The sequence below is a fragment of the Anomaloglossus baeobatrachus genome, chromosome 5, assembly GCF_048569485.1.
Source record: "Anomaloglossus baeobatrachus isolate aAnoBae1 chromosome 5, aAnoBae1.hap1, whole genome shotgun sequence".
Classification (NCBI taxonomy): Eukaryota; Metazoa; Chordata; class Amphibia; order Anura; family Aromobatidae; genus Anomaloglossus; species Anomaloglossus baeobatrachus.
Window position 1 is genome coordinate 481,826,177 of NC_134357.1, and position 21,121 is coordinate 481,847,297.

At 54.7% G+C, this 21,121-nt stretch overlaps 1 long non-coding RNA gene across 1 annotated transcript in view; it reads left to right on the top strand.

Annotated features, from left to right (window-relative positions):
• LOC142310370 (uncharacterized) overlaps positions 1–21,121 on the top strand; it is a 201,661-nt gene that overhangs the window by 118,716 nt on the left and 61,824 nt on the right. The window lies entirely within an intron of this gene.

Sequence of the window (21,121 nt, forward strand, 5' to 3'; positions counted from 1 at the left end):
GACATGACCAGAGGGAAGGGAGGGAGTGAGGGGGTTAATAAAAGGGAATAAGGTGCATTATGGGACGCTATAGGGGATTGGTTGGGAAAAGGGTCCCTGTAGGGGGGGAGTATATAAGGAACTCGGGAGGGGTCTTACCTCCCTTTGTGACTCTGCACGGTGACAGATTCCCAGGACCAAGACTAGGACATGGACAGCATGGTCATGGAGGACCTTCAGGAGCTGGACCGGATGATACGCGCGGCGATGGCGGTGCACGGGGCCCAGGCAGCGCAGTCCCACATCAGGGCTGCCTGGGTTTCCCCGCCGACACCTTCCCCTGGCTCCCCCTCTAGCCGTGGGCGGCGTTCCAGGCCCCCGTCCAGGGACCCTCCGCGGCAGGGCGGGCAGCGGCAGCTTTCAGTGTCTGCCCCGACCGCCGGGAGGAATCTCCGGCGAGGCCACGGTGGCCGAGAAAGGGGCGTGGCCAGCCCAGGGCCTACTTCCGGTGTCGGGCCTTGGACTGGAGTGCAGAGCCCAGCGGCGTCTCCCGGCCGGGAGCGAGCCTGGCGACTGACAGAGGCCAGCGGCGGCCTGGGAGGAGGCGGGTCCGGCACAGGGGCCTACTTCCAGTCTCGGGCCTCAGACTCGATTTCTGGGGCCGGCGGCAGCTCAGGATCCGGAGAGTGCCTGGTGGGGACTTGAGGCCAGCAGCATGAGGAGAGGGGATGTGTCCGGCCTGGGGCCTGCTCCTGACTACAGGCCTCCGGCGGGGGACACATCACTGTGGCGGCTTCCACCCGGGAGCGTGCCCAGCGGCAGATGGAGGCCAGCAGTACCCCCCGTGGGCAGCGGGGGGGCCGGGCGCAGGCAGCCAGCGGGGGGACTGGTGTGGGCAGGCGACACCCGGATACTCGCGAGGCTGCAGGGAGCACGAGTGACGGCAGTGGCCCTGCGGCTACTGCCAGGTCGCTCAGGTCCTCCGCACAGCGCCCGGCAGCAGCGGTCTCCCTCGGGTGGGGGAGGACCCAGCGAGAGGGTCTAATGGTAGGCCAAGGAGGGCAGGAAGCGGCGGCGGGGAGCCCCCTGAGTGCGGGGGAAGACTCCTCCCGGAAGAAGACACGGTCGGCGGTGGCAGCTCCAGGGACAGGACGGTCTCGGGGGGTGTCGCCGCGCAGGAAGCAGCGGATTTCGGATGCCAGTGCCCACGCAGCGGCCCAGGAGGGTGGCCGTGGTGGAGGGGATGCATCGGCTGTGTCCTCTGGAGCTGGCACGGTGGAGGATGGCAACAGCGACGAATATTATTTGTTTGGGGTCGCCCGTTGGATGGCGCCCCCTTATGTTAGAGTGTTAATAATAGGTAATAAAGGCTGCCGTGGCCAATTTGTTTAACCAAGTCACATGCAGTCGGTGTGTTATTTATTAGGGTTAAGTTTGAGGTATAGTAAACCATCACGACCGGAGAATCCTTCCTCAGTGGTCAAGAAAGGCATGGACCCCATAGGGGGGAGTGCCGATATGACCAGAGGGGAGGGAGGGAGTGAGGGGGTTAATAAAAGGGAATAAGGTGCATTATGGGACGCTATAGGGGATTGGTTGGGAAAAGGGTCCCTGTAAGGAGGGGGGGGAAGTATATAAGGAACTGGGGAGGGGTCTTGCCTCCCTTTGTGACCCTAGACGGCGACAGATTCCCGCCCACCCTCCCTTGGGTTTTTGCGAGTTTGTTTTAAGCAATGTCGGTAAAAAATAAAAAAAAAATGATGGAGGGGAAAATGTGTTTTGTCGCAGCAGCGGGGGTAGGTCTGGTCCAGAGGTGATTTTAAGGGATTGTTAGCTGGACCGAGAGGCACTGTCTTGGTATGGTGTCTCTGGGTTCCGGGAATTGCAGGCACGGGATTCTGCAAAGTTTGGGGGGTTATTAATCCGTGGGGTGATTAATACCTCATCTCTGGGTCGGAGTGTTGCGGCCAGGGATATTGGTGTAGGAAGTGGTTTCTGGACCGGGCCTACATAGAGTTACATATACCGTTTTGTTATTTATGTGTTACCTATTATTATTTGTTTGCGGTCGCCCGTTGGATGGCGCCCCCTTGTGTTAGAATGTTAATAATAGGTAATAAAGGCTGCTGTGGCCAATTTGTTTAACCAAGTCGCATGCAGTCGGTGTGTTATTTATTAGGGTTAAGTTTGAGGTATAGTAAACCATCACGACTGGAGAATCCTTCCTCAGTGGTCATGTGGAATCACTGGTTGTCGTGGTGCTGGATGAAGTTGCACTGATGTGTGGAGTCATTAAACACAAAGTCCTTTAGATAAACCAAGGTGTTGGTGGCTGGCCGCAGACGGGTGTATCTGATCCCACATCCGGGCTAGTAGTCAATGTCTCTCTCCTCTGCACGCTTTGTGTTGTGTGATGGTCCCTCCCGGTGTGAAACACGGGGGTCCGCTCCCGGTCCTTTGGTTGGGAGCCTTGCCCGCTGACCCTTGGGATCTACCGGGCCCTGGCGGATGTGTGGCGCCCTGGACTAGCCAGGTCGTCACAGATAACACTCAAACACCCCCACCCCATTAGACAGTGACACCAGCCAAACAAAAACCCTTGTTGCCTCCCTCCAGAGTCTGATGTCCACACCAGGTGGGGCGGAGCCAAGCAGTTGGCCCCACCCACCGAGGAGTTCACAGGCCTGGAGGCGGGAAAAGTGTTAGAACAGTTTAGGAGTTTGAAGTGAGAGGAGCAAGCACTTGAGTGTCTGGGTTGTGGCCCAGGCACTGACAGCAAGGTTGGCGGACGGTGGTGGCCGTCTGCAGGAGTGGTGAAGCAACGCGGAACCGTAGGACCGAGGTCGGGCGTTGGCCCGCCGGTACCGACCGGGGAGCGAAGTGAAGCCAGCACACACAGGCAGGGCCATCGGACCCCGAGCAGGCTTGGAGCCGCCGACAATAGTCAAATCCGAGTGTGACTGGAACCCCAGGGGTTTCCTAACAGCCAAAGACCCGATAGAAGGCAACCGCCACACCGTGAGGGTATACAGCTACCGCCTAAGGCTAGAGACCCAAGGGCCAGCGCCTGCGGGCAAACAGGCTCCTCCAGCATCCAAACACCAGGGAGCGGACTACCGTTGGGTAGTAGTCAACTAAGTACATCAAGGTGCCGGGAAAGACAGCCGCCATCACCTGTCCGGGGAGAGACACTGCAGCCGGTTGTGGGACCCGTCCATCCAGCCACTTGGTTTACCGAGGACTTTGTGCATCTCTTACTGAGTGAGTACACCCGTGCCATCCGGCACCGCGCCGCGCTGTCCCTGCAAACCTCCACCTCACCAACCCAGCCTCCCCGTTACATCACCGGGCCCCGGGACCACCGAACCCTACCCACGGAGGGGGAAAACAACATCCCAGCTGCTCCCTACCATCGCTCCCGGGATAACCGTCACCAGCAGCGGTGGTGCCCATCTTCACCATGACCCGTGGGTGGCGTCACGGACTAAATCCCCCAAATCAACCACCCCTTTCACTCACGGGCGAGGAGCGCCGCTCGAGTCCCCGGATCCGGCCCACCGCTCGAGCCACTGAACAGCAGCAGCATCAGCAGCGCCGGACCCGAGCGTTAGCGAGCGCGCAGCAGCGGCGGCGTCCTCCCCGCCTGCGACAGATGCCCTATCCCTCTCGGTGGTTGGTTGTCTCTTTTCGGGACTTAAGCGGGCTTTACACGCTACGATATATCTAACGAGATGTCGGCGGGGTCACGTTGTAAGTGATGCACATCTGGCATTGTTAGTGATATCGTAGCGTGTGACAGCTATGAACGAGCAGAAATACTCACCTTCTCGTTCATTGTTGACACATCGCTCATTTTTTAAAAATCGAACGTCCAGTTGTTCATTGTTCCCGAGGCAGCACACAGTGCTCCGTGTGACACCCCGGGAACGATGAACTGCAGCTTACCTGCGGCCGCCGCCAATGCGGAAGGAAGGAGGTGGGCGGGATGTTTACGTCCCGCTCATCTCCGTCCCTCCGCTTCTATTGGGCGGCCGCTGTGTAACGTTGCTGTGACGTTAATTGTAACATGTAAAGCAGGTTTTAGGTTTGGACAGGACCTATAATCCTGCCCTCAAATGGTTAATTAGCTAGGCCGTTGGTTTCGGTCCTGGCTTCAGGGTCCAAGTACCCCCTTGTGTGTACGGTTTTCGGGTCGGTTCTGCCGTGTCGGTACCGGCGGACTACAATCCTGCCCCGGTCCACCTCGGATCTCCGGCAGCCATCTTCCAGTCTCCTGCTGACACTGGCCACTGTCTGCCACCTAGCCAGTATGCCAGGGCTCCAACCCCGCCGCCTGTCAACTAGCACCTCCAAACTGCAAACTGCAAACTGGCTCTTTCTCCCGCCCTGAGTTCTCCAGACCCCTAGGTGGACGTTTCTCATCCACCTGGTCCGGTCCACTGGTGTGTCTGTACTACCCAAAGGGCGGTGGCTAGGATTTTAGGTCAGCTAAATGTAACCCTGTGTGGGAAGGTGTTATGCGGGGGCCTATCTGTGTGACTACCTGGTTTTGCCAGGGCGTCACATTCCCCCTTGGTTTAATACAGACCGTCCGCGGGCTGTCTGACCACCAATGTTTATTTTAACTGGAACTAGAAAAAAGTAGAAAACAGGAATACAAGTATACTAACATTTTACAATTTCTTCCCTTTACGGGAGGCACATATCTTGAACGTTGCAAACAGAACGGGATGGAACGGGCCACCTTCTCATTGCATCCTCACAAAACAACCTGTTCCCTGGCCCTTCCTCCAATCAGCCTCTCCAGAGACTGGACGGTGAGTAACAAGAAGGTGGATGGGAGTATCTACAAGACCCAAAAGTTTCTGGGTTGGCCTGCCAGTTCTCGGCCGTGGTCCATTAAAACTGAAGAACTCCAACGGGGTTAAACACAACTGTGGGTAGCCGGGAACCGCTACCTTTTACTCATCTTCCTGGCTTTGAAATGGCGGAGAGGGGTGGCGGTGCAACTGATCACCAACCTTCACCCACCTCTTTACATCGAAGGAGAACCACCCCCTCTCTCCGCAGTGCCGGGTATAGGAGACCAACTCTCCGGGCTCCAGGTCTCGATCCGGGTGGCCAGTTGGTAGGTCTGGGGACACATCTCTCCAGGAGATAAATATCTCGGCCTCCAGGCCCGGCTCGTACATAAAACCCCATTCCTTTTGGGGGTTAAAATGCTGGACCTGTCCTTGATAAGTAGGGCCCCGCACCCGGAAGGTGGCCTGTCGGATGTTGTCCTTCTCCCGCTATGCACGGTTCAGCACTTCGGCCTTCCCCTTCTCTCGGGCCGCTATCTCGGACTTCAGCCGCTGCCGCTCCCAATACGGGGCACTGGTTCCGTACTCCGCCTCCTCCTGCTCAGGGGCTTGGATCATCTGGACGCCCTCACTGCCGGCTACGATCGGCCTCACGTGAAGTGGAAGGCTCCGCTGACCCGCGGCCTGCTCTGCCGCCCTGCAGGTGCATCCCAGCTGCGCATTAGCCGGGACCGAGTACTGGGGAGCGGTCGGTGCCTTTGCTGGTGCCGACTTCCGGTCGGGCGTCGCCTCTGTTGCGGCCGGGCAGATTGCCGGGGCCGACGTCATCAAGCGCGCCGCCATCTTCGGGACCGGGGGTGATGTCATCTTTGGCGCGGCTGGGCTCGGGGCTGGAGGGGATGTCTTCCGGGCTTTGGTCTGGCGCGGGGCTGGTATTGGTGCCGGAGTGGTGGTGTGCTAATGGCCCGAGGACTCCGTGGCTGGGTCCTCGCAGGCAGATGGAACAGGTACCGCTGCCATTGCTTGGGGCAGCAGACCAATTAGGTCACTAACTGCAGGTTAGCGAGGGAGGCGACGTGGCGGATGGGGGCAAACCGAGCTCCTCAGCCTGGTGGGCCAGTTCCGGTGGAACATAGGGGCGTGGGTCGCTTACCCGCTCCTCCGAGGCCATCTCCTCTTCGTGCGCCTGGACAGCTGCAGCCAGATCTTTCATCTCGGCCGCCCATCTTGCCAGCATATAGTTGGCCTGGGTCTGGATCCTGCGGCACATCTTCGCAGTCTCGGCTTCTACCCATTCAGCAGTCACGGGAGCTAGTTACTCCATGATCGGGTCGCTGGATCGGGCAGACATCCTCTCGAGATGGTGTCCAGGAACAGAAGATGGCAGAGTCCTGGTGTCCCTGCCTCTTATCTCCTCGGATCACAAGCCGCAATTCTTGCCCGCCCCCCTGGTTTTTCGGGAGCAGTCTCTAGACGCAGCTAGCTATTTTCGTTTTAGGCCTCCGGGTCTTCCTTCCGGCCCTGTTCCCAGGGGGTGGGCTTCAGCTTTGCACCCTTTCTCGGGAAAGAAGACGCTGGGTTGTCGTTTTTCGCACCTAAAAATGGCGGTTTTTCAAAATTTTGCAGCGGAGCACTGCTGACTGTCCAGAACAAGGCGCACTTCCACCAGGTAAGTGGAAGGGTAAGTATCCTGTTCGTGATGCCAAGTTTCGAGGTGTGCCGCCCCCGTGCCAGCAGCCGTGCTGCTCGGATCCAGAACTACGGTATGACTCGAGGGACTCTGCCAGACCCGGGGGTCGCGCAGACACTTCGAATAAAAGGGGACGTATTTGTACGGGAGTTGTTGTAATTAGTCTGTGACGCCACCCACGGTGTGTGGTGAGATGTGGCACCACCACTGCTGTTATGGGGTACCCGGGGGCGATGAGATGGCAGCTGGATATTAACCCCTCTGTGGGTAGGGATGGATGCCCTGGGGCCCAGGGTTGTGCAGGGTTGCAGGGACCAATACAGTTTGGTTGTCCTGGTGCTGGATGAAGTTGCACTGATGTGTGGAGTCAATAAACACAAAGTCCTTTTGGTAAACCAAGGTGTTGGTGGCCGGCCGCAGACGGGTGTATCTGATCCCACACCCGGGGTAGTAGTCAATGTCTCTCTCCTCTGCATGCTTTGCGTTGTGTGTTGGACCTCCCGGTGTGAAACACAGGGGCTGCTCCCGGTCCTTTGGTTGGGAGCCTTGCCCGCTGACGCTGACCCTTGGGATCTACTGGGCCCTGGCGGATGCCCTATCTCTCTCGGTGGTTGGTTGTCTCTTTTCAGGACTTAGGTTGGGACAGGACCTATAATCCTGCCCTCAATTGGTTAATTAGCTAGGCCGTTGGTTTCGGTCCTGGCTTCAGGGTCCAAGTACCCCCTTGTGTGCACGGTTTCCGCTTCGGTTCTCTGGTGTTGGTACGGCAGCCTACAACCCTGCCCCAGTCCACCTCGGATCTCTGGCAGCCGTCTTTCCGTCTCCTGCTGACACTGGCCATTGTCTGCCACCTAGCCAGTACGCCAGGGCTCCAACCCCGACGCCTGTCAACTAGCACCTCCAAACTGCAAACTGCAAACTGCAAACTGACTCTTTCTCCCACCCAGGGTTCTCCAGACCCCTAGGTTGGCGTTTCTCATCCGCCTGGTCTGGCCCACTGGTGTGTCTGTACTACCCAAAGGGGGGTGGCTAGGATTTCAGGTCGGCTGAATGTAACCCTGTGTGGGAAAGTGTTATGCGGGGGCCTATCTGTGTGACTACCTGGTTTTGCCAGGGCGTCACAACAGTATGAAGAGACTTAAACGCCTTGCATGCTCCTCTAGGAAATTAAATATGAAAATTGACTCTTCAGAGGGAAAGAACATAGGAATTCTAGTGCCATCTATTGGCAGTAGCAATCTTAAATGTCAATATTGACCCTTTAACAAGCCTTGCCCTATGACTTAGGATAGAAGCCAAACTAAAATCTCAACTTGCAGACACGGTGTTTTGGGGTATTGCACCTTGTGAGTTCAAAGTATGAGATCTGATTTGGCTAGGTGAGGGGCTAAGACTGGGATGTAAGGTGTAAGGTTTCTACTTTTGCAGAGTGACATGCCAGTATGAAGAGACATAAATGCCTTGCATGCTCCTTCGTGAAATTAAATATACAAACTGCCTCTGCAGAGAGAAAGAGGATTTGAACTGTAGTGCCAACTATTGGAAGTAGCAATGCTAAAAGTCAATATCGAATCTAACAAGCCTTGCCATATGACTTAGGATACAAGCCAAACTAGAATCTCAATTTGCAGACATGGTGTTTCGGGGTATTGCCCCTTATCAGTGCAAACTATGAGATCTGATTTGGCTAGGTGAGAGTGTTGCAGGCGGGGAGGACGCCGTCTCTGCTGCGCTCTCGCTAAAGCTCGGGTCCGGCGCTGCTGCGGCTGCTGCTGCTGCTCGGTGGCTCGAGTGGTGGGCCGGATATGGGGACTCCAGCGGCGCTCCTCGCCCGTGAGTGAAAGGGGTGGTTGGTTTGGGGGATTTAGTCCGTGACACCACCCACGGGTCGCGGTGAAGATAGGCAGCACCGCTGCTGATGACGAGGATCCCTGGAGCGATGGTATGGAGCAGCTGGGATGTTGTTTCCCCCTCCGTGGGTAGGGGTCGGTGATCCCGGGGCCCGGTGATGTTGTGACGGGGACGCAGGGTCGGTGAGGTGCAGGGTTGCAGGGGCAGCGCGGCGCGATGCCGGATGGCACGGGTGTACTCACTCAGCAAGAAAGGTACAAAGTCCTCGGTAAACCAAACGGCTGGATGGGTCCCGCAGCTGGCTGCAGTGCTTCTCCCCGGACAGGTGATGGCGGCTGTCTTTCCCTGCACCTTAATGTTCTCTTGCTGACTACTATGGATTCCCAACGGTAGTCCGCTCCCCAGTGTATGGGTACCGGAGGAGCCCGTTTGCCCGCAGGCGCTGGCCCTTGGGTCTCTAGCCTTAGGCGGTAGCTGTATACCCTCACGGTGTGGGCTGTTGCCTTCAATCGGGACTTTTGCTGATGTGAACCCCTGGGGTTCCAGTCACATTCGGATCTGACTATTGTCGGCGGCTCCAAGCCTGGTCGGGGTCCGATGGCCCTGCCTGTGTGTGCTGGCTTCACTTCGCTCCCCGGTCGCTACCGGCGGGCCGTCGCCGTTCCCCGGTCCTACGGTTCCGCGTTGCTCCACCACTCCTGCAGACGGCCACCTCCATCTGCCAACCTTGCTGTCAGTGCCTGGGCCACAAACCCAGACACCCAAGTTTACTCCTCTCTCTTCAAACTCCTACACTGTTCTGTCACTTTTCCCACCTCCAGGCCTGTGAACTCCTCGGTGGGTGGGGCCAACCGCTTAGCTCCGCCCCACCTGGTGTGGACATCAGACACTGGAGGGAGGCAACAAGGATTTTTGTTTGGCTGGTGTCCCTGTCTAGTGGGGGTGGGGGGGGGTTTGTATGTTATCTGTGACGACCTGGCTAGGCCAGGGCGCCATAAGAGTCTAAGGGGTACTTTGCACGCTGCGACATCCCTACTGCGATATCGTCGGGGTCAAATCGAAAGTGACGCACATCCGGCGCTGGTAATGACGTTGCAATATGTAAAGCCTAGATGCGCCGATAAACGATCGCAAAAGTATCGAAAATCGGTGATCTGTGTAGTGTCGGTCATTTTCATAATGTCGCACCAAGAGGAGATACGATATTGTTCCTCATTCCTGCGGCAGCACACTTCGCTGTGTTTGAAGCCGCAGGCTGCAGGCTTACCTACATCCACCGGCTATGCGGAAGGAAGGAGGTGGGCAGGATGTTTACGTCCCGCTCATCTCCACCCCTCCGCTTCTCTTGGCCTCCTGCCGTGTGACGTCGCTGTGACGCCGCACGACCCGCCCCCTTAGGAAGGAGGCGGTTCGCCGACCAGAGCGACATCGCAGGTCATGTAAGTGCGTGTGAAACTGCCGTAGCGATAATGTTCGCTACCGCAGATATCGCATGTGCGACGTGGGTGGGTACTATCGCGCTCGGCATCGCTAGCCGATGCTACCAATGTCGCAACGTGCAAAGTACCCCTAAGACTGTAATCTAAGGGATAAGGTTTCTCCTTGTGTCTATACAAGAGCTGAAATTAAAGGGTTATCCTCAAAATCTTAGAATATGGGATAATTTACTGTACTCTGGAGTCCAACTGCCGAGATACCTAATGATCTCCAGATCAGGAACCCAGAGAATTGTACTCTGCTGCACCATGTGTAATATGGTGTTGAAAATGGTGGAGCTGCTCATGATTGGCCTCCATTCCATTCATTGTCTATGGGACTGTGGAAGAATGCCTAGTTCTGTACTCAATTTTGTCCCGCAACCCCATTTACAATAAATGGAGCATAGGCCAAGCATGCACAAGTCTGCTACATTTGGTAAGGGGCTGCAGATTGCTGGGGGCTTCAGTGGCCAGATCACCAGCGATCAGCAAATTGTCCTATAGGTTTATTCCCAAAACAAAACAAGTTATCCCCACTGAATAGGGATAACTTGATTTTTTTTTTGGGGGGGGACCCTATAGAATACCTTTAGAGTTTTAGAATCAAATGGGGATACTTCTTAATTATATATAAACTAGAAGGTGGCCCGATTCTAACGTATCGGGTAGTCTATAATATGTATGTAGGTTAGCAGATTGAATAATAAGGTAATGAATGGACTCGATGGGTTAGGTTTAATTTAGTATTCTTATAATTGTTTATTGGTTTTAAAATGACAAACAGAAGGAACAGTTTTAATAGATGAGTCTAATGTTTAATGATGTCCATGGCTTGTAATGAAAGAAGGCCATGAACAGTGTAAAGATAAGTAAAAAATATGCTGATGCTGTGATGTGGCCCAATGCTGGTATGTGCCCCCATTGTGGTGCAGCCACCATCCTGACATGTGCCCCCATCCTGCGGGGTAAGGGCGCTTTCACTATGGAGAATAGCGCAGTCCGTTAACGCACTGCACTATTCTCCATAGACTTGTATTGACGACGCACTGTAAAGCAAGTGTCTGCGTTGCATCCGCTGGATGACGCTGAGTCATTATTTTGACGCAGCATCGGACAGAGGGAACGCTACATGTAGCGTTTTTTGGGTCGTTAAAATAACGCACCTTGACAGATTCCGTTGGAATCCGCTAAGGTGTCTAATGATTGTCTATGGTGCCGCATAGCGGCGGAATCCGCTGACAAATTCCGTCACGTTCTACTGAGCATGCTCAGCATGTCCAGCAGAATGATCTAAATCCTTTAAAATCACTCCTGGTCTCCCCGAGATACCTTTCATGATTAACCTGTAAGTTAAAGAAAATAAACACATACACCCAAAAAAATCCTTTATTTGGAATAAAAGACTAAAAAAAAACCCCTATTTCACCACCTTATTAAACCCCCAAATACCCCTCCAGGTCCGACGTAATCCACAGAGGTCCCACGACGCTTTCAGCTCTGCTACATGAAGCTGACAGGAGCGGCAGTAGAACACGACCGCTCTCTATCAGCTACACATAGCAACTGAAGTGAGCCACACGATCAGCTGTGCCCTCATTCAGGTGACCTGCGGACACAGCTCTTGGGTGGAGGACTGCAGCTGTGGCCGTGGGTCACCTGAAAGACGGCACAGCTGATCGCGCGGCTCACTGCAGTCACTCAGGGGATTTGCAGTCACCTCTCTTTCCTCCCGACCGCAAATCTCCTTTTCCCGGAGAAACATTAAAAAAAAACATAAAAAAAAAACAAAATCAAAAATAAAACGAAGAACGTTCTTTTACAGGAATCCATTACTTTATTAATACACTATTTGCAACGCATCCGTCACATGCGTCACACAACACACTGTGACGGATGCCTCACAATGAAAGTGTGAAAGCAGCCTAATGTGTGCGGGGGGCTGGGTGGGTGTAGTCAAGCGGGGCCATAGAGCTGAGGAAGTCAGTGCTGGGGACTGCATGGCTGGGGACAGGTGACTATCCAGGTGTGTGTGTGTGTGTGTGTTCAGTGTATACATGCGGAGGGCGGAGTGTAGGGGGGCGAAGCCGAGCGGGGTAATGTGTGCGGTGGGCGGAGTTCAGGGGGGGTGGAGCTGAGCGGGCCATGGCACTGAGGACGTCATTGCTGGGGACTGCATGGCTGGGGACAGGTGACTATTCGTGTGTGTGTGTGTTCAGTGTATACATGCGGAGGGCGGAGTGCGGGGGGGTGGAGCCGAGTGGGGTAAGGTGTGCGGGGGGCGGAGGCGAGCGGTGGGTATGTGTCGGCTGGGTTGCCGGTGTGGGCTCCCGGGGATGCAGCACTCACCGGGGAGTCGGGGCTCCATGTGGGTGCGGGGAAAAGTGTCGGGCGTCGTCCTGTCGGCCCATAGTTCGGGCTGTTCAGTTAGGCTCCTTGCACACGTAGCCAGGGTAAATATCGGGTAACTAAGCAAAGCGCTTTGCTTAGTAACCCGATGTGTATCCTGGTTACATGTGCAGGGAGTCTTAGCTGAGCCGTTGGTCGCAGGCTCTTTAGCGCACGCGCTGTGGCGACGGTTGTCACTGTAATTACGTCATTTTGGAGCAAGACAGACAGACAGAATAAGGCAATTATATAAATATAGATTAAGCTGTACCTCTGTAGACCCTGTAGCTGACTTATCAGGACCTTCCACATGGTGATTAGTGATGGGCGCGTATACTCAGCACTGCTCATCACTGCTCGGGATGCTCGAGATGCTCAGTACTCAGTTGAGTATCCCAGTAATTAGTGTAGAGTTAGCTGGTGGAGTAGGGATACTGTATTAGAAGCATTTAAGCAGGCTCATTGCATTACAGCCTTTGGTGCTACCATGTATAACCAACAGTGCTTTTCAGGGCTAATTAAACTAGATTCCACTTTTTAATAATTACACTCTAAGGTGGGCTTTGCACACTACGACATCGCAGGTGCGATGTCGGTGGGGTCAAATTGAAAATGACGTACTTCCGGCATCGCATGCGACATCGTAGTGTGTAAAGGCTCGATGATACGATTAACGAGCGCAAAAGCGTCGTAATCGTATCATCGGTGCAGCGTCGGCGTAATCCATGATTACGCTGACGCGATGGCCCGATGTTGTTCCTCGCTCCTGCGGCAGCGCTGTGTGTGAAGCCGCAGGAGCGAGGAACATCTCCTACCGGCGTCACTGCGGCTTCCGTAGGCTATGCGGAAGGAAGGAGGTGGGCGGGATGTTTACATCCCGCTCATCTCCGCCCCTCCGCTCCTATTGGCTGCCTACCGTGTGACGTCGCAGTGACACCATACGACCCGCCCCCTTAATAAGGAGGCGGGTCGCCGGCCAGAGCGACGGTCGCAGGACAGGTGAGTCCATGTGAAGCTGCCGTAGCGATAATGTTCGCTACGGCAGTTATCACAAGGATATCGCCGCTGCGACGGGGGGGACTATCGCGCTCGGCATCGCAGCATCGGCCTGCGATGTCGCAGCGTGCAAAGTGCCCCTAAGTCTACAATTAGTGATGGGTTAGCTTCTGGAGTAGGGATAGTGTATTATTGGCACTTAGGCAGCGTTCTTTGCATTACAGTCCTTAGTGCTACCATATACAACCAACATTCTTTTTCAGGGCTAAATCTAATAGATTCTATTCACTAATAATACCGTTCTTAGCTGGTGTATTCGAGGCATCTATTCAAGGATTATTGCCTTACAGTCCTTGGTGCTGAAATGTACAACCAAAAGTCCTTTCAGGGCCAATTTAAATAGATTCTATTCACTAATATTGTTTTTTGCTGTATACATAATTTAAAAAGAAAGCCATGGAACCCATAGGGTGGAGGGGCGACATGACTAGAGGGAAGGGAAGGAGTGATGGGGTTAATGGAAACAGGAATGGTTTGTTTATAAGGCAGAATAAAGGGATTGGTGGGTAGGAGGAGTTCCCTGGAGGAAGAGGTGGGACAGTTGAGGGGTGTAAGTAAAGGACTTTGACTTACCCCCTCTCTCTTGACTTCCGGATATGGAACGATCCGGACGTGCGACAGGATGGCTGCTACCCGGAACCAGCGGATTCATCATGGCAGTGCACGGGCCCCTGGCAGCGCGGTCCCACGTCTTGGCTGCTGGGGGTTAACCCGTTGGCACTTTCCCCTCGCTCCCCTGTCAGCTGCGGGCGGCGTCCCCCCTCCCTCATATCTCAGGTACTTGCCGTGTGCGGGGGGAGCGAGGAGGAGATGCGAGAGCTCCTTCGGGGACCCTCCGCGGTAGGACGTGGGCAGGGCAGTACTCAGCTGCTGCTCCGGCCGCGGGAGGAATCTCCGTCCGGGCCGCGGCAGCCGGGAGGGCGGCGTGGCTTGTCTGCGGCCTACTTCCGGTCCGAGCCGCGGCCTGGATTGCTGGATGCGGCGGCTCCCGGACGGGGAGAGCGCCCGGCGGTGACAGAGGCCAGCTTTACCCCTCGCGGAAGGCGGGGGGGGGCCGCGGAGCTGCAGCCAGTGGTGGGTCCGGCACCAGGGCAGGCGGGCCTGGGGCGACGGGTGCCCAGGAGGCGTCGGTGAGTGGGGGTGACGGCAGGGGCCCTGCAGTTCCTGCTTGGTCACCCAGATCAGGTTGCAGCTCCCGGCCGTGGCGGTCTCCCCCAGGAGGGGGAGGGCCCAGCGGACAGAGGCTTTCATGGGGCCCAGGAGGGCTGGATGCGGCGGCTCCTGGCCAGGAGAGCGCCCGGCGAGGACGGAGGCCAGCGTTACCCCCCCCCCGCGGGTGGAGGGGGGGGGGGGGCGGGGGGCTGCAGCCAGCAAGGGGTCCGGCATCAGGGCAGGCGAGCATGCTGCGACGGATGCCCGGGAGGCGTCGGTACCTGGGGGTGACGGCGGGGGCCCTGCGGTCCCCGCCTGGTCACCCAGAGCGGGCATGCAGCTCCCGGCAGCGGCGGTCTCCCCCAGGGGGGGAGGGCCCGGCGGACGGATGCCTTCTGGGCCCAGGAGGGCAGGAGGCTGGCGGCTCTGGATGGGAGTCTGCTGGCAGCGGGTCGGGCCACAGGTACCCCCTGTCCTTGCAGGTAGCAAGGGGGGGTCAGGCCAGAAGATAAGGCCCGCGGTGGCAGCCCGTAGGACGGGACGGTTTCCGGGGTTGTCGCCGCGGGACAGAAGATGGAGCTTGGAGGATGGTGCCCACGCGGTGTACCAGGAGGACGGCCGTGGTGGTGGCAGCGCTTCGGCGGTGTCTGCGTTACATGAGCCAGAGGCGGTCGGCTCCAGCGAGGAGGAGGAGGAAGCAGCGACGGATGAATCAGACGTCCGGATGGCGTGACTTTTATTCCAGGATTCGCCGGGTCGCGGTCGGGTGAGACGGCCGTGGATTTGGCAGGGTTGGGGGGGGGGCGGCTGCGGACACGGCAGCGCCGAGTGGGTTTGTGTTTTGACCAGATATGGGGTTTACTGAAGTGGTGTATACGGTTGTGGAGAGTGCGCATGCACCGCCGGCGGCATGGACGGGATCGGTGGTTAGTAGGCGCAGGTGCGGCAGGCAGAGTGAGGGCGCATGAGGCGGCAGGGGAGCATTTTCGGGCAGAGGCGGCAAGGGCTGTGACAGAGTGAGTGGTGAGGAACGAAGAGGGGGATGAGGTGGTGCGTCTGGCTGACAGTGGCCAAGTGTGAGAGGTATGGGTGCTTCAAAGGCCCGCTGGGGGGGGCTCACTTGCTGGAGGATGTGAGGGATAAGATTTGAATGGGGAACGTGTAGCAATAGTTTCGCTGCTCCCCCGGGAACAGTTTCACCTGGATTAGGTTAAGCCAAGTGATTCCAGGAAGGATAAGTAGAGGGAGGGGAGCGCCGGTGGAGGCTCACCCTCGTACATTTGCAACGTGGCTGCGGGCATTTGCGTTTTTTGGCAAGGGTATCGGGGAAAGGAATTGGGTAATTGGTTCAGCATGGTTCGGTTATATGGATCCATTTGGGGTGGCTTGTTAGGTCATATGGCGGTTTAGTCTGGCTTCAGTACGCCGAGTAATTTCAGCAAGGGAAGGTGTTGCGTGCCAGTATGCGGTAGGATCATACGGGCACATCCTTATGGCTGCAGTGGATGGCGGCTCCTAGTCAGCCCCCCTTTTGGGGGGTAGTTGGCTGTTCGGGGCTTGGAACCCCGGCGACACGGACGATGAGGGTTTTTTGGGGGGAATAGAATGATGGGTGGTGCAGATTTGGCGCGGACGGTTGTCTTAAGCATAAGTGTTGGGTTGTGGTAAGGAACATAGTAATTCTGCGTCTTTCTATTTATATTGGTGGATCTTTGCCTCCTTATTGGAAGTTTGCGCTGGGCTAGGGGACACCTGGTGGTTGTCAGTGGAAAGAGGGGTCAGGAAGTGGCGTTGGGCAGGATGGGTGGGCCATTCGGGGCCCGCCTTGTCACGATTGGGTTTCTCTGTTGGGGGGTAGTGCCGGAAATGAGCCTTATATAGATGTATATATTTCGGCTTGTTCAAAACGTATCTTATCTGGAGGAGTCATCGGTGTATGCCTGCTTGGCTCCAGAATTGTCGGCGGTTTATTATGTGTCGTTTGACAGAGGGTGGGATTTGGTAAAGGCGGTGAGCCGTGGAGCATTGATGGCAAAGGCGGATTTGGAGGCGGCATTTAGGTTGTTACTGGTCCACCCTGCTAGCTAGCAGTTCTGGTGCTGCGGTGGGGAGGGGATTTATTATTATGTTGATCGGTGGGTGCTAATGGGTTTTTGTCCCATTTTATGCTCCTTTGGAGGCGGTTATTTCTTGGTGGAGTGGTTTGTGCGTGGTGTGTCCCAGCTTACACCTCTTATTCATTATAGGTTGATTCTCTTTACATCGGGTTGGCGGGTTGATGATTCGTTGAGGTTGATTGTTTCATTGCAGATGGTGGTGGATACTCTTTTGGGCCTGTTGGCGCAGGCGAAGACTGAGGGTCCAACGCCAGTGATACGGTTTGTGGGGGATAAAGTTTGATGTTATGGTCAGAGGGGTAGGATTCGTGGGTAATGGTGTGGTCCTATGGGCTGCGATAGAGGCAGTTAGGTCAGCTAAGACGGTGCAGTTTCAGGCGGTGCAGTCTTTGCAGGGGCGGTCGAACCACGGGTGCAGAGTTATGCCGCTGGGGTGCGTGTCTGCTGGACGGCTGGCGATGGCTGCGCCAAGGGTGCAGCCATCGGATCATTTGTGTGTGGTCACGAGGGAGATCAATGATGATCTGATGGTGTAGGAGGTTTTTTCTTACGGCGATTTAGTGGCCGCGGATTGTGGCTGGGTAAGGTGGTACCTGATGGAACGTAGCTGCGGTACTCGGAGGCCAGGTGTTTTCTGGTTGGGCATTGTGGGGTAGCGCTTCCAATCGGTGGTAGTGGTCGGGTTGTGGAGGTTGGCAGTTTTTTCCAAGAGGAAGGTGTGCTGTCATTCTGACTATCAGTTGGTGGAGAATTCGATTAATAGTTGGTCTGCTAATCCTGGTGCCAAGGGTGGCGTACTTGCGACAGTTGGTTTCTCAATTGTATGCGTTTTAAAAAAAAAAAAAAAATGTTATGCGTGGCGCAATCAGTACTGGGGTTCGCCAAGGGAATAGCAGCTGCTTTGTTTCCTTCCAGTTCTGCAGGTCTCGGGAGTTGAGGCCGGGTAGCAGACGAGGTGGGCACGGTGTGTCCGGAGGGCTTGTGGAGTCTGGTGTGGCTGTGTTGGGGAGCGGCTCGGTGCCCAGTGACTGAGGTTATTTGGGGCTGATATTCAGAAGTATGGGTGGCGCGGATAACGTTGTTTGGGACAATGTGTGAGGAAGGCCCGGTGGAGTATTTGGTGGTGGCGTTGGCAGTGGTGAGTAACGGTTTTCAGGCTGCTAGGCCGGCGTCAGCAGTGGAGCAGAGGGTGGCGGCTGTGGCTGTCTTGTTAAGGATTAGATGTGGAGAGATGTTTTCGCAGGATCTTAGGGCGCGGCAGGCCTTGAAGGGTTTGGTCGTAAGGGTGTGAGGGAGCGGGATACAAGGGTCCGTCTCCGTTGTTTTGTGGCAGCGCTTGGTGAGTGGTTTGTGGCGGCTATGTTCATCTGAGCACGAGCGGGTTTTGTTTCCCTTGTCCAAAACGGTTTGTGTTAGCCTTTTGGGGGGCTTTGAGATTGTGGGGTTGGTCAGCCCATCTACGGTGAAGAGCGGAGGTTGGATGTTGGAGGATGTGTCCGAGGTGGTGCAGTGGGTTGAGCGCCGGCTTTGTCGCTCACCGAATCAGATTAGGCGGGTGGTGAAGGTTGGTGTTGTTATACGCGGTCCCAAGTGCGGAATTATGTTGTGAGGGCGCCCAGGCTCATTATTGTGTCGCGTTTGTTAAGGTACCATTTTGTGGCAGTGCTGCAGACTTGATTGCAGGTGGCGGGGGTGGGCGCCCGGAATACTACGAGTCGTATTCCTTCTGGATTGGGCTGCCACGGAGGCCCCTCGGTGGGCTCAGAAAAGGGGTTGTGAGAAGTATTGGGAGGTGGGAGTCCTCTTGTTTCGGTGTTACGTTTGGCCTCAGTTGTTATCGGGTTAAGGCAATGGGGGCATTTGAGTCTTTTGGGAGTGGAATGGGTTGGCGTAACAGGTTGGTGTTATCTGTGGGTTTATAACCCCTGGGTTTTGGTGGTGAGGGTGTGCCTCATTTGGATATTTGGGCATTCGTTGGTTCTCGGGGCCTCGATGGTCTGAGGCTCGCCCGAATTTTGCCAGTTGGGTCTGGACGGGTCGATGGTACTGGTCCAGTAAGCGGGAGGCAGCGATTTGGTATCTCGAGAAGTTATTTATGAATGTTTTAAAAAAAAAAAAAAAAAAAATTGTTGGTTGTTGCATTGTGGAAGACATACCCGGGCTTAATCGTGGGGTAGTTTTGATAGTGTGACCAGGTTGGAATGGCGTGTGGCTCGTGCGATAGGCAGTATCAATCGAGCCTTATTGGGGGGGCGGCGCCAAAAGTTGGTGGCGCTGAACTGGTGGTTTTGGGGATGCGATGGGAGTGCATCTTAACGTTCTTGGTGCTGTTTTGTGGACACTGGGATTGCGTGGAGGTGTGGTACAAGCTTTTGGTGTGTGGCGGGTCCAGGCCACGTAAGGAGTCACATGCCCTGTCCTGTGGCGGGGGGTAGGTCTGGTCCAGAGGCGGTTGAAGGCGATGGTAACTGGACAGAGAGACACCATCTTGGTATGGTGGCTCCAGGTTCCGGGATGTTGCAGGCACGGGGTTCTGCAAAGTTGGGGGGTTAATCCGTAGGTGATTAATACCTCATCTCTGGGTCGGTGTGTTGCGGCCAGGGATACTGGGGTGAGAAGTGGTTCCTGGACTGGGCCTACTCAGGGTTGTATATTTACTGTATTGGTTACTGTGTTACCTATTGTTATTTGTTGGGGTCGCCCGTTGGACGGCGCCCCCTTGTGTTAGTATGTAAATAATAGGTAATAAAGGCTGCTGTGGCCAATTTTAAACCAAGTCACATGCAGTTCGTGTATTATTTACAGATGGTATTGGTGGGTAACACACATACAGCACGACTGGAGAATCCTTCCTCAATGGTCATGCACAAGGCCTGCAGTAAGGGACAGGGAAGAGGACATCCCGCTGATGGTGGTGCATGCAGAGGCTATGGCAGTGGCACATGGAAAACTGGACTTTCTGTGGGAGCATGTGAAACACATGCATCATCTAGACCTATCTTCCTGTCTAACTTTTCAGGAGAGGACATGACACCACTGTTGAAGCCAGACCAATATGAGCAGGTTGTGGGTTGGATGGCAGATAATGCTTCCAGTCTTTTTCCCAGCACCACCCTGTCTTCCACATGTTCCAGTGTCACTAGCCAAGAGTCTAGACAACATAATCTTCACCCTGATCCTTTTTATTCCTACCATGGCGACTACCTGGGGACAAGTGACCCCTCGCTTAAACACTCCGAGGAGCTCTTTACATTTACAATTATGGCTTCTTCTGGCCTCTCAATGTGCGTGTTTCAAGAGGGACATGATTGTGTGTGGTGATGCCCAAATAGCTGAGCAGCCATGGTCAGCAAAAGCCGAAAGTAGTGAACAGCAATTAGTGTCTCAAGAGTTGGATGATCATGAGACACAGTTACCAACAAGTCATGTTAAGTCAACAAGTCATTAGGAAGACCAAAATGTGGAAGTGGAAGACGAGGTGGTGGATGATGATGTCACTGACCCAACCTGGCAGAGTGGCATGCAGAGAGAGCACAGCATCAGAAAGGGGGAGAGATCTACAGCACTGCAAAGGGCTGAAAGAGGCAATGAGGGGCCAGAGGGAAAAGGCGGGCAATGTTCCCCAGAGCAACTAAATGCAGCCAGATCCCAAGTCAATGATTAGGTGTTCCCCAGTCTGGCACTTTTTTATTCCAAGTGCCGAAGACATTATTTTTCTACCTGTGCCATACCAAGCTCAGCAGGGGCCAGGCCACTAGCCACCTATCATTGCACATTGGCCACCACCATCAGCAAACAAAATCCACTTCATTGCAGAAATAAACAAGAAGAATTCAGTTGTTCATTGGATGCCTTGGAATGTAAGCGGAAATACCCAGCCACCCACCCACAGGCCCAAACACTAAACAGCCACATTTTCAGATTCCTTGACATGGAAATGTTGCCATTTAGGCTTTTGGTGGACACTGAGGCTTTTTGCAACTTGATGATGGAGGTGGTAAAACAAAGCTGGTATTAACTCCTTATTACCCAGCATGCCACCCGGCACCAGGGCCGCTGAAAGAGTTGGATAAAAAAAAAAAAAACAAAAACTTTTTGCTGTGTATTTAATCTGGGACCCAGCTAACCACTTTACCATCCATATTGAAGTTTTGACATGACACTAGTCAGGTACAGAATATGTTTTTAACTTTAGTAGGTTAGGGACTGTCTCAGATGGGTACACCGTGACGAGGTGAGACAGCTTCTTACCTTTTTGCAAAAATGTATATACTAAGTACCCTGTTTATTAAGCACTTGCAATTTATTTATTTATAGTCAGGGTATTTTTTCTACAATTTTCTCCTTGTTTTTTTTCTAGTCTTGAGGCTGCAATTCACATGCTTGTAATGTTGCATGTTTATTGAACATTTGTCACAGCTCAGTTTTTTGTTGTTTTTTTTTGTCTGTTATCTTGCTTTAATGCAAGTTGGGGGTGCAGCCCTCCTGATACTGAGGCTGAACAATTACCTGCTTCTCACTTTTTGCTGTGTATTTAATCTGGGACCCAGCTAACCACTTTACCATCCATATTGAAGTTTTGACATGACACTAGTCAGGTACAGAATATGT